This window comes from Haliotis asinina, chromosome 5, assembly GCF_037392515.1.
Source record: "Haliotis asinina isolate JCU_RB_2024 chromosome 5, JCU_Hal_asi_v2, whole genome shotgun sequence".
In the NCBI taxonomy this organism is placed as follows: domain Eukaryota; kingdom Metazoa; phylum Mollusca; class Gastropoda; order Lepetellida; family Haliotidae; genus Haliotis; species Haliotis asinina.
In genome coordinates, this window is record NC_090284.1 from 62,687,425 (window position 1) to 62,701,455 (window position 14,031).

Consider the following 14,031-nt stretch of genomic DNA (forward strand, 5'->3'; position numbering starts at 1 on the left):
GATAAGTGAGCATATAAACCTCCAGCATGTGCTAGTGCTAGCCTATCATCCAAGCATGCACAAAACAGATGCGGGATGCATACAGGCCCATTTCCTTGCTGACAATTCCAAAGGTCCTCTTCTTGCTGCCTTCGGAGAAAATAGGAGGAGTGTTGCCTAGTAACCCCCAGCATATGCTAGTGCTAGTCATCTTTAGCCAACAAGCACCAGACACATGCAAGGAATCAAGTAGCACGTCTGATCAGCCAGCTTCATTCTTCCTCTCTTTGTCTGTATCGCAGTCAAGATACAACTGTGGACGTAGCAAATACATTCTCCTGATATAGTCCACTCTCGTGACAGAGAGGAGACGCTGACACGGCAATAAGCTGCACATGTCACTGCACATTGAGTGGTGTCCGACTACAAGATGATCGTCTGACAAAAGCTCTTGATTGGATCTGTTATCTTAGCATGATAGCCAAGGATTAACGTCCAGTGGAGTGAACAATTAAATACTAAGCACACATTCAATCCACACTGGCTTTTGGTCACAGCAGTCTGCAAACTATTCTATTTTCTCTTGCAGGTAGATCACTCGATTCATTGAATGACGACATGTGGAGGACAAAGGCTGCTTCGGGGTGATCATTCCTTCTAGCATTTGCTAGTGCTAGCTTCTCCATTGGCCAACACTAAGCAGATACCAGGAGGAATGGACACCTTCTTCAATGTTTCCAATGATATACTATGCACAACCCCTTTGGAAGACAGTACTCTGAAAAATCCCCAGCATTTGATAGTGCTAGCCATAACTTTTGCAAGCACTTGTCAAATACCAGTGACTTGACCTCGGTTTCTAATAAATGTATTGAAGCAGGGTGGAGCTGCACACCGGTTGAAATGCCTGCTAACTTCCCCCAGCATGTGCTAGTGCTAGTTGTGGTTTATATACCAGCACAGAACAGATGCAAGGGGAAGTCAAGCAGCCATGGATTCCATCTTCTTTTTGTGGAATGTTCACAAAGGTTGACTTGATAAGTGAGCATATAAACCTCCAGCATGTGCTAGTGCTAGCCTATCATCCAAGCATGCACAAAACAGATGCGGGATGCATACAGGCCCATTTCCTTGCTGACAATTCCAAAGGTCCTCTTCTTGCTGCCTTCGGAGAAAATAGGAGGAGTGTTGCCTAGTAACCCCCAGCATATGCTAGTGCTAGTCATCTTTAGCCAACAAGCACCAGACACATGCAAGGAATCAAGTAGCACGTCTGATCAGCCAGCTTCATTCTTCCTCTCTTTGTCTGTATCGCAGTCAAGATACAACTGTGGACGTAGCAAATACATTCTCCTGATATAGTCCACTCTCGTGACAGAGAGGAGACGCTGACACGGCAATAAGCTGCACATGTCACTGCACATTGAGTGGTGTCCGACTACAAGATGATCGTCTGACAAAAGCTCTTGATTGGATCTGTTATCTTAGCATGATAGCCAAGCATTAACGTCCAGTGGAGTGAACAATTAAATACTAAGCACACATTCAATCCACACTGGCTTTTGGTCACAGCAGTCTGCAAACTATTCTATTTTCTCTTGCAGGTAGATCACTCGATTCATTGAATGACGACATGTGGAGGACAAAGGCTGCTTCGGGGTGATCATTCCTTCTAGCATTTGCTAGTGCTAGCTTCTCCATTGGCCAACACTAAGCAGATACCAGGAGGAATGGACACCTTCTTCAATGTTTCCAATGATATACTATGCACAACCCCTTTGGAAGACAGTACTCTGAAAAATCCCCAGCATTTGATAGTGCTAGCCATAACTTTTGCAAGCACTTGTCAAATACCAGTGACTTGACCTCGGTTTCTAATAAATGTATTGAAGCAGGGTGGAGCTGCACACCGGTTGAAATGCCTGCTAACTTCCCCCAGCATGTGCTAGTGCTAGTTGTGGTTTATATACCAGCACAGAACAGATGCAAGGGGAAGTCAAGCAGCCATGGATTCCATCTTCTTTTTGTGGAATGTTCACAAAGGTTGACTTGATAAGTGAGCATATAAACCTCCAGCATGTGCTAGTGCTAGCCTATCATCCAAGCATGCACAAAACAGATGCGGGATGCATACAGGCCCATTTCCTTGCTGACAATTCCAAAGGTCCTCTTCTTGCTGCCTTCGGAGAAAATAGGAGGAGTGTTGCCTAGTAACCCCCAGCATATGCTAGTGCTAGTCATCTTTAGCCAACAAGCACCAGACACATGCAAGGAATCAAGTAGCACGTCTGATCAGCCAGCTTCATTCTTCCTCTCTTTGTCTGTATCGCAGTCAAGATACAACTGTGGACGTAGCAAATACATTCTCCTGATATAGTCCACTCTCGTGACAGAGAGGAGACGCTGACACGGCAATAAGCTGCACATGTCACTGCACATTGAGTGGTGTCCGACTACAAGATGATCGTCTGACAAAAGCTCTTGATTGGATCTGTTATCTTAGCATGATAGCCAAGGATTAACGTCCAGTGGAGTGAACAATTAAATACTAAGCACACATTCAATCCACACTGGCTTTTGGTCACAGCAGTCTGCAAACTATTCTATTTTCTCTTGCAGGTAGATCACTCGATTCATTGAATGACGACATGTGCAGGACAAAGGCTGCTTCGGGGTGATCATTCCTTCTAGCATTTGCTAGTGCTAGCTTCTCCATTGGCCAACACTAAGCAGATACCAGGAGGAATGGACACCTTCTTCAATGTTTCCAATGATATACTATGCACAACCCCTTTGGAAGACAGTACTCTGAAAAATCCCCAGCATTTGATAGTGCTAGCCATAACTTTTGCAAGCACTTGTCAAATACCAGTGACTTGACCTCGGTTTCTAATAAATGTATTGAAGCAGGGTGGAGCTGCACACCGGTTGAAATGCCTGCTAACTTCCCCCAGCATGTGCTAGTGCTAGTTGTGGTTTATATACCAGCACAGAACAGATGCAAGGGGAAGTCAAGCAGCCATGGATTCCATCTTCTTTTTGTGGAATGTTCACAAAGGTTGACTTGATAAGTGAGCATATAAACCTCCAGCATGTGCTAGTGCTAGCCTATCATCCAAGCATGCACAAAACAGATGCGGGATGCATACAGGCCCATTTCCTTGCTGACAATTCCAAAGGTCCTCTTCTTGCTGCCTTCGGAGAAAATAGGAGGAGTGTTGCCTAGTAACCCCCAGCATATGCTAGTGCTAGTCATCTTTAGCCAACAAGCACCAGACACATGCAAGGAATCAAGTAGCACGTCTGATCAGCCAGCTTCATTCTTCCTCTCTTTGTCTGTATCGCAGTCAAGATACAACTGTGGACGTAGCAAATACATTCTCCTGATATAGTCCACTCTCGTGACAGAGAGGAGACGCTGACACGGCAATAAGCTGCACATGTCACTGCACATTGAGTGGTGTCCGACTACAAGATGATCGTCTGACAAAAGCTCTTGATTGGATCTGTTATCTTAGCATGATAGCCAAGCATTAACGTCCAGTGGAGTGAACAATTAAATACTAAGCACACATTCAATCCACACTGGCTTTTGGTCACAGCAGTCTGCAAACTATTCTATTTTCTCTTGCAGGTAGATCACTCGATTCATTGAATGACGACATGTGGAGGACAAAGGCTGCTTCGGGGTGATCATTCCTTCTAGCATTTGCTAGTGCTAGCTTCTCCATTGGCCAACACTAAGCAGATACCAGGAGGAATGGACACCTTCTTCAATGTTTCCAATGATATACTATGCACAACCCCTTTGGAAGACAGTACTCTGAAAAATCCCCAGCATTTGATAGTGCTAGCCATAACTTTTGCAAGCACTTGTCAAATACCAGTGACTTGACCTCGGTTTCTAATAAATGTATTGAAGCAGGGTGGAGCTGCACACCGGTTGAAATGCCTGCTAACTTCCCCCAGCATGTGCTAGTGCTAGTTGTGGTTTATATACCAGCACAGAACAGATGCAAGGGGAAGTCAAGCAGCCATGGATTCCATCTTCTTTTTGTGGAATGTTCACAAAGGTTGACTTGATAAGTGAGCATATAAACCTCCAGCATGTGCTAGTGCTAGACTATCATCCAAGCATGCACAAAACAGATGCGGGATGCATACAGGCCCATTTCCTTGCTGACAATTCCAAAGGTCCTCTTCTTGCTGCCTTCGGAGAAAATAGGAGGAGTGTTGCCTAGTAACCCCCAGCATATGCTAGTGCTAGTCATCTTTAGCCAACAAGCACCAGACACATGCAAGGAATCAAGTAGCACGTCTGATCAGCCAGCTTCATTCTTCCTCTCTTTGTCTGTATCGCAGTCAAGATACAACTGTGGACGTAGCAAATACATTCTCCTGATATAGTCCACTCTCGTGACAGAGAGGAGACGCTGACACGGCAATAAGCTGCACATGTCACTGCACATTGAGTGGTGTCCGACTACAAGATGATCGTCTGACAAAAGCTCTTGATTGGATCTGTTATCTTAGCATGATAGCCAAGGATTAACGTCCAGTGGAGTGAACAATTAAATACTAAGCACACATTCAATCCACACTGGCTTTTGGTCACAGCAGTCTGCAAACTATTCTATTTTCTCTTGCAGGTAGATCACTCGATTCATTGAATGACGACATGTGCAGGACAAAGGCTGCTTCGGGGTGATCATTCCTTCTAGCATTTGCTAGTGCTAGCTTCTCCATTGGCCAACACTAAGCAGATACCAGGAGGAATGGACACCTTCTTCAATGTTTCCAATGATATACTATGCACAACCCCTTTGGAAGACAGTACCCTGAAAAATCCCCAGCATTTGATAGTGCTAGCCATAACTTTTGCAAGCACTTGTCAAATACCAGTGACTTGACCTCGGTTTCTAATAAATGTATTGAAGCAGGGTGGAGCTGCACACCGGTTGAAATGCCTGCTAACTTCCCCCAGCATGTGCTAGTGCTAGTTGTGGTTTATATACCAGCACAGAACAGATGCAAGGGGAAGTCAAGCAGCCATGGATTCCATTTTCTTTTTGTGGAATGTTCACAAAGGTTGACTTGATAAGTGAGCATATAAACCTCCAGCATGTGCTAGTGCTAGCCTATCATCCAAGCATGCACAAAACAGATGCGGGATGCATACAGGCCCATTTCCTTGCTGACAATTCCAAAGGTCCTCTTCTTGCTGCCTTCGGAGAAAATAGGAGGAGTGTTGCCTAGTAACCCCCAGCATATGCTAGTGCTAGTCATCTTTAGCCAACAAGCACCAGACACATGCAAGGAATCAAGTAGCACGTCTGATCAGCCAGCTTCATTCTTCCTCTCTTTGTCTGTATCGCAGTCAAGATACAACTGTGGACGTAGCAAATACATTCTCCTGATATAGTCCACTCTCGTGACAGAGAGGAGACGCTGACACGGCAATAAGCTGCACATGTCACTGCACATTGAGTGGTGTCCGACTACAAGATGATCGTCTGACAAAAGCTCTTGATTGGATCTGTTATCTTAGCATGATAGCCAAGGATTAACGTCCAGTGGAGTGAACAATTAAATACTAAGCACACATTCAATCCACACTGGCTTTTGGTCACAGCAGTCTGCAAACTATTCTATTTTCTCTTGCAGGTAGATCACTCGATTCATTGAATGACGACATGTGGAGGACAAAGGCTGCTTCGGAGTGATCATTCCTTCTAGCATTTGCTAGTGCTAGCTTCTCCATTGGCCAACACTAAGCAGATACCAGGAGGAATGGACACCTTCTTCAATGTTTCCAATGATATACTATGCACAACCCCTTTGGAAGACAGTACTCTGAAAAATCCCCAGCATTTGATAGTGCTAGCCATAACTTTTGCAAGCACTTGTCAAATACCAGTGACTTGACCTCGGTTTCTAATAAATGTATTGAAGCAGGGTGGAGCTGCACACCGGTTGAAATGCCTGCTAACTTCCCCCAGCATGTGCTAGTGCTAGTTGTGGTTTATATACCAGCACAGAACAGATGCAAGGGGAAGTCAAGCAGCCATGGATTCCATTTTCTTTTTGTGGAATGTTCACAAAGGTTGACTTGATAAGTGAGCATATAAACCTCCAGCATGTGCTAGTGCTAGCCTATCATCCAAGCATGCACAAAACAGATGCGGGATGCATACAGGCCCATTTCCTTGCTGACAATTCCAAAGGTCCTCTTCTTGCTGCCTTCGGAGAAAATAGGAGGAGTGTTGCCTAGTAACCCCCAGCATATGCTAGTGCTAGTCATCTTTAGCCAACAAGCACCAGACACATGCAAGGAATCAAGTAGCACGTCTGATCAGCCAGCTTCATTCTTCCTCTCTTTGTCTGTATCGCAGTCAAGATACAACTGTGGACGTAGCAAATACATTCTCCTGATATAGTCCACTCTCGTGACAGAGAGGAGACGCTGACACGGCAATAAGCTGCACATGTCACTGCACATTGAGTGGTGTCCGACTACAAGATGATCGTCTGACAAAAGCTCTTGATTGGATCTGTTATCTTAGCATGATAGCCAAGGATTAACGTCCAGTGGAGTGAACAATTAAATACTAAGCACACATTCAATCCACACTGGCTTTTGGTCACAGCAGTCTGCAAACTATTCTATTTTCTCTTGCAGGTAGATCACTCGATTCATTGAATGACGACATGTGGAGGACAAAGGCTGCTTCGGAGTGATCATTCCTTCTAGCATTTGCTAGTGCTAGCTTCTCCATTGGCCAACACTAAGCAGATACCAGGAGGAATGGACACCTTCTTCAATGTTTCCAATGATATACTATGCACAACCCCTTTGGAAGACAGTACTCTGAAAAATCCCCAGCATTTGATAGTGCTAGCCATAACTTTTGCAAGCACTTGTCAAATACCAGTGACTTGACCTCGGTTTCTAATAAATGTATTGAAGCAGGGTGGAGCTGCACACCGGTTGAAATGCCTGCTAACTTCCCCCAGCATGTGCTAGTGCTAGTTGTGGTTTATATACCAGCACAGAACAGATGCAAGGGGAAGTCAAGCAGCCATGGATTCCATTTTCTTTTTGTGGAATGTTCACAAAGGTTGACTTGATAAGTGAGCATATAAACCTCCAGCATGTGCTAGTGCTAGCCTATCATCCAAGCATGCACAAAACAGATGCGGGATGCATACAGGCCCATTTCCTTGCTGACAATTCCAAAGGTCCTCTTCTTGCTGCCTTCGGAGAAAATAGGAGGAGTGTTGCCTAGTAACCCCCAGCATATGCTAGTGCTAGTCATCTTTAGCCAACAAGCACCAGACACATGCAAGGAATCAAGTAGCACGTCTGATCAGCCAGCTTCATTCTTCCTCTCTTTGTCTGTATCGCAGTCAAGATACAACTGTGGACGTAGCAAATACATTCTCCTGATATAGTCCACTCTCGTGACAGAGAGGAGACGCTGACACGGCAATAAGCTGCACATGTCACTGCACATTGAGTGGTGTCCGACTACAAGATGATCGTCTGACAAAAGCTCTTGATTGGATCTGTTATCTTAGCATGATAGCCACGGATTAACGTCCAGTGGAGTGAACAATTAAATACTAAGCACACATTCAATCCACACTGGCTTTTGGTCACAGCAGTCTGCAAACTATTCTATTTTCTCTTGCAGGTAGATCTCTCGATTCATTGAATGACGACATGTGGAGGACAAAGGCTGCTTCGGAGTGATCATTCCTTCTAGCATTTGCTAGTGCTAGCTTCTCCATTGGCCAACACTAAGCAGATACCAGGAGGAATGGACACCTTCTTCAATGTTTCCAATGATATACTATGCACAACCCCTTTGGAAGACAGTACTCTGAAAAATCCCCAGCATTTGATAGTGCTAGCCATAACTTTTGCAAGCACTTGTCAAATACCAGTGACTTGACCTCGGTTTCTAATAAATGTATTGAAGCAGGGTGGAGCTGCACACCGGTTGAAATGCCTGCTAACTTCCCCCAGCATGTGCTAGTGCTAGTTGTGGTTTATATACCAGCACAGAACAGATGCAAGGGGAAGTCAAGCAGCCATGGATTCCATTTTCTTTTTGTGGAATGTTCACAAAGGTTGACTTGATAAGTGAGCATATAAACCTCCAGCATGTGCTAGTGCTAGCCTATCATCCAAGCATGCACAAAACAGATGCGGGATGCATACAGGCCCATTTCCTTGCTGACAATTCCAAAGGTCCTCTTCTTGCTGCCTTCGGAGAAAATAGGAGGAGTGTTGCCTAGTAACCCCCAGCATATGCTAGTGCTAGTCATCTTTAGCCAACAAGCACCAGACACATGCAAGGAATCAAGTAGCACGTCTGATCAGCCAGCTTCATTCTTCCTCTCTTTGTCTGTATCGCAGTCAAGATACAACTGTGGACGTAGCAAATACATTCTCCTGATATAGTCCACTCTCGTGACAGAGAGGAGACGCTGACACGGCAATAAGCTGCACATGTCACTGCACATTGAGTGGTGTCCGACTACAAGATGATCGTCTGACAAAAGCTCTTGATTGGATCTGTTATCTTAGCATGATAGCCACGGATTAACGTCCAGTGGAGTGAACAATTAAATACTAAGCACACATTCAATCCACACTGGCTTTTGGTCACAGCAGTCTGCAAACTATTCTATTTTCTCTTGCAGGTAGATCACTCGATTCATTGAATGACGACATGTGGAGGACAAAGGCTGCTTCGGAGTGATCATTCCTTCTAGCATTTGCTAGTGCTAGCTTCTCCATTGGCCAACACTAAGCAGATACCAGGAGGAATGGACACCTTCTTCAATGTTTCCAATGATATACTATGCACAACCCCTTTGGAAGACAGTACTCTGAAAAATCCCCAGCATTTGATAGTGCTAGCCATAACTTTTGCAAGCACTTGTCAAATACCAGTGACTTGACCTCGGTTTCTAATAAATGTATTGAAGCAGGGTGGAGCTGCACACCGGTTGAAATGCCTGCTAACTTCCCCCAGCATGTGCTAGTGCTAGTTGTGGTTTATATACCAGCACAGAACAGATGCAAGGGGAAGTCAAGCAGCCATGGATTCCATCTTCTTTTTGTGGAATGTTCACAAAGGTTGACTTGATAAGTGAGCATATAAACCTCCAGCATGTGCTAGTGCTAGCCTATCATCCAAGCATGCACAAAACAGATGCGGGATGCATACAGGCCCATTTCCTTGCTGACAATTCCAAAGGTCCTCTTCTTGCTGCCTTCGGAGAAAATAGGAGGAGTGTTGCCTAGTAACCCCCAGCATATGCTAGTGCTAGTCATCTTTAGCCAACAAGCACCAGACACATGCAAGGAATCAAGTAGCACGTCTGATCAGCCAGCTTCATTCTTCCTCTCTTTGTCTGTATCGCAGTCAAGATACAACTGTGGACGTAGCAAATACATTCTCCTGATATAGTCCACTCTCGTGACAGAGAGGAGACGCTGACACGGCAATAAGCTGCACATGTCACTGCACATTGAGTGGTGTCCGACTACAAGATGATCGTCTGACAAAAGCTCTTGATTGGATCTGTTATCTTAGCATGATAGCCAAGGATTAACGTCCAGTGGAGTGAACAATTAAATACTAAGCACACATTCAATCCACACTGGCTTTTGGTCACAGCAGTCTGCAAACTATTCTATTTTCTCTTGCAGGTAGATCACTCGATTCATTGAATGACGACATGTGGAGGACAAAGGCTGCTTCGGAGTGATCATTCCTTCTAGCATTTGCTAGTGCTAGCTTCTCCATTGGCCAACACTAAGCAGATACCAGGAGGAATGGACACCTTCTTCAATGTTTCCAATGATATACTATGCACAACCCCTTTGGAAGACAGTACTCTGAAAAATCCCCAGCATTTGATAGTGCTAGCCATAACTTTTGCAAGCACTTGTCAAATACCAGTGACTTGACCTCGGTTTCTAATAAATGTATTGAAGCAGGGTGGAGCTGCACACCGGTTGAAATGCCTGCTAACTTCCCCCAGCATGTGCTAGTGCTAGTTGTGGTTTATATACCAGCACAGAACAGATGCAAGGGGAAGTCAAGCAGCCATGGATTCCATTTTCTTTTTGTGGAATGTTCACAAAGGTTGACTTGATAAGTGAGCATATAAACCTCCAGCATGTGCTAGTGCTAGCCTATCATCCAAGCATGCACAAAACAGATGCGGGATGCATACAGGCCCATTTCCTTGCTGACAATTCCAAAGGTCCTCTTCTTGCTGCCTTCGGAGAAAATAGGAGGAGTGTTGCCTAGTAACCCCCAGCATATGCTAGTGCTAGTCATCTTTAGCCAACAAGCACCAGACACATGCAAGGAATCAAGTAGCACGTCTGATCAGCCAGCTTCATTCTTCCTCTCTTTGTCTGTATCGCAGTCAAGATACAACTGTGGACGTAGCAAATACATTCTCCTGATATAGTCCACTCTCGTGACAGAGAGGAGACGCTGACACGGCAATAAGCTGCACATGTCACTGCACATTGAGTGGTGTCCGACTACAAGATGATCGTCTGACAAAAGCTCTTGATTGGATCTGTTATCTTAGCATGATAGCCACGGATTAACGTCCAGTGGAGTGAACAATTAAATACTAAGCACACATTCAATCCACACTGGCTTTTGGTCACAGCAGTCTGCAAACTATTCTATTTTCTCTTGCAGGTAGATCACTCGATTCATTGAATGACGACATGTGGAGGACAAAGGCTGCTTCGGAGTGATCATTCCTTCTAGCATTTGCTAGTGCTAGCTTCTCCATTGGCCAACACTAAGCAGATACCAGGAGGAATGGACACCTTCTTCAATGTTTCCAATGATATACTATGCACAACCCCTTTGGAAGACAGTACTCTGAAAAATCCCCAGCATTTGATAGTGCTAGCCATAACTTTTGCAAGCACTTGTCAAATACCAGTGACTTGACCTCGGTTTCTAATAAATGTATTGAAGCAGGGTGGAGCTGCACACCGGTTGAAATGCCTGCTAACTTCCCCCAGCATGTGCTAGTGCTAGTTGTGGTTTATATACCAGCACAGAACAGATGCAAGGGGAAGTCAAGCAGCCATGGATTCCATTTTCTTTTTGTGGAATGTTCACAAAGGTTGACTTGATAAGTGAGCATATAAACCTCCAGCATGTGCTAGTGCTAGCCTATCATCCAAGCATGCACAAAACAGATGCGGGATGCATACAGGCCCATTTCCTTGCTGACAATTCCAAAGGTCCTCTTCTTGCTGCCTTCGGAGAAAATAGGAGGAGTGTTGCCTAGTAACCCCCAGCATATGCTAGTGCTAGTCATCTTTAGCCAACAAGCACCAGACACATGCAAGGAATCAAGTAGCACGTCTGATCAGCCAGCTTCATTCTTCCTCTCTTTGTCTGTATCGCAGTCAAGATACAACTGTGGACGTAGCAAATACATTCTCCTGATATAGTCCACTCTCGTGACAGAGAGGAGACGCTGACACGGCAATAAGCTGCACATGTCACTGCACATTGAGTGGTGTCCGACTACAAGATGATCGTCTGACAAAAGCTCTTGATTGGATCTGTTATCTTAGCATGATAGCCAAGGATTAACGTCCAGTGGAGTGAACAATTAAATACTAAGCACACATTCAATCCACACTGGCTTTTGGTCACAGCAGTCTGCAAACTATTCTATTTTCTCTTGCAGGTAGATCACTCGATTCATTGAATGACGACATGTGGAGGACAAAGGCTGCTTCGGAGTGATCATTCCTTCTAGCATTTGCTAGTGCTAGCTTCTCCATTGGCCAACACTAAGCAGATACCAGGAGGAATGGACACCTTCTTCAATGTTTCCAATGATATACTATGCACAACCCCTTTGGAAGACAGTACTCTGAAAAATCCCCAGCATTTGATAGTGCTAGCCATAACTTTTGCAAGCACTTGTCAAATACCAGTGACTTGACCTCGGTTTCTAATAAATGTATTGAAGCAGGGTGGAGCTGCACACCGGTTGAAATGCCTGCTAACTTCCCCCAGCATGTGCTAGTGCTAGTTGTGGTTTATATACCAGCACAGAACAGATGCAAGGGGAAGTCAAGCAGCCATGGATTCCATTTTCTTTTTGTGGAATGTTCACAAAGGTTGACTTGATAAGTGAGCATATAAACCTCCAGCATGTGCTAGTGCTAGCCTATCATCCAAGCATGCACAAAACAGATGCGGGATGCATACAGGCCCATTTCCTTGCTGACAATTCCAAAGGTCCTCTTCTTGCTGCCTTCGGAGAAAATAGGAGGAGTGTTGCCTAGTAACCCCCAGCATATGCTAGTGCTAGTCATCTTTAGCCAACAAGCACCAGACACATGCAAGGAATCAAGTAGCACGTCTGATCAGCCAGCTTCATTCTTCCTCTCTTTGTCTGTATCGCAGTCAAGATACAACTGTGGACGTAGCAAATACATTCTCCTGATATAGTCCACTCTCGTGACAGAGAGGAGACGCTGACACGGCAATAAGCTGCACATGTCACTGCACATTGAGTGGTGTCCGACTACAAGATGATCGTCTGACAAAAGCTCTTGATTGGATCTGTTATCTTAGCATGATAGCCAAGGATTAACGTCCAGTGGAGTGAACAATTAAATACTAAGCACACATTCAATCCACACTGGCTTTTGGTCACAGCAGTCTGCAAACTATTCTATTTTCTCTTGCAGGTAGATCACTCGATTCATTGAATGACGACATGTGGAGGACAAAGGCTGCTTCGGAGTGATCATTCCTTCTAGCATTTGCTAGTGCTAGCTTCTCCATTGGCCAACACTAAGCAGATACCAGGAGGAATGGACACCTTCTTCAATGTTTCCAATGATATACTATGCACAACCCCTTTGGAAGACAGTACTCTGAAAAATCCCCAGCATTTGATAGTGCTAGCCATAACTTTTGCAAGCACTTGTCAAATACCAGTGACTTGACCTCGGTTTCTAATAAATGTATTGAAGCAGGGTGGAGCTGCACACCGGTTGAAATGCCTGCTAACTTCCCCCAGCATGTGCTAGTGCTAGTTGTGGTTTATATACCAGCACAGAACAGATGCAAGGGGAAGTCAAGCAGCCATGGATTCCATTTTCTTTTTGTGGAATGTTCACAAAGGTTGACTTGATAAGTGAGCATATAAACCTCCAGCATGTGCTAGTGCTAGCCTATCATCCAAGCATGCACAAAACAGATGCGGGATGCATACAGGCCCATTTCCTTGCTGACAATTCCAAAGGTCCTCTTCTTGCTGCCTTCGGAGAAAATAGGAGGAGTGTTGCCTAGTAACCCCCAGCATATGCTAGTGCTAGTCATCTTTAGCCAACAAGCACCAGACACATGCAAGGAATCAAGTAGCACGTCTGATCAGCCAGCTTCATTCTTCCTCTCTTTGTCTGTATCGCAGTCAAGATACAACTGTGGACGTAGCAAATACATTCTCCTGATATAGTCCACTCTCGTGACAGAGAGGAGACGCTGACACGGCAATAAGCTGCACATGTCACTGCACATTGAGTGGTGTCCGACTACAAGATGATCGTCTGACAAAAGCTCTTGATTGGATCTGTTATCTTAGCATGATAGCCACGGATTAACGTCCAGTGGAGTGAACAATTAAATACTAAGCACACATTCAATCCACACTGGCTTTTGGTCACAGCAGTCTGCAAACTATTCTATTTTCTCTTGCAGGTAGATCACTCGATTCATTGAATGACGACATGTGGAGGACAAAGGCTGCTTCGGAGTGATCATTCCTTCTAGCATTTGCTAGTGCTAGCTTCTCCATTGGCCAACACTAAGCAGATACCAGGAGGAATGGACACCTTCTTCAATGTTTCCAATGATATACTATGCACAACCCCTTTGGAAGACAGTACTCTGAAAAATCCCCAGCATTTGATAGTGCTAGCCATAACTTTTGCAAGCACTTGTCAAATACCAGTGACTTGACCTCGGT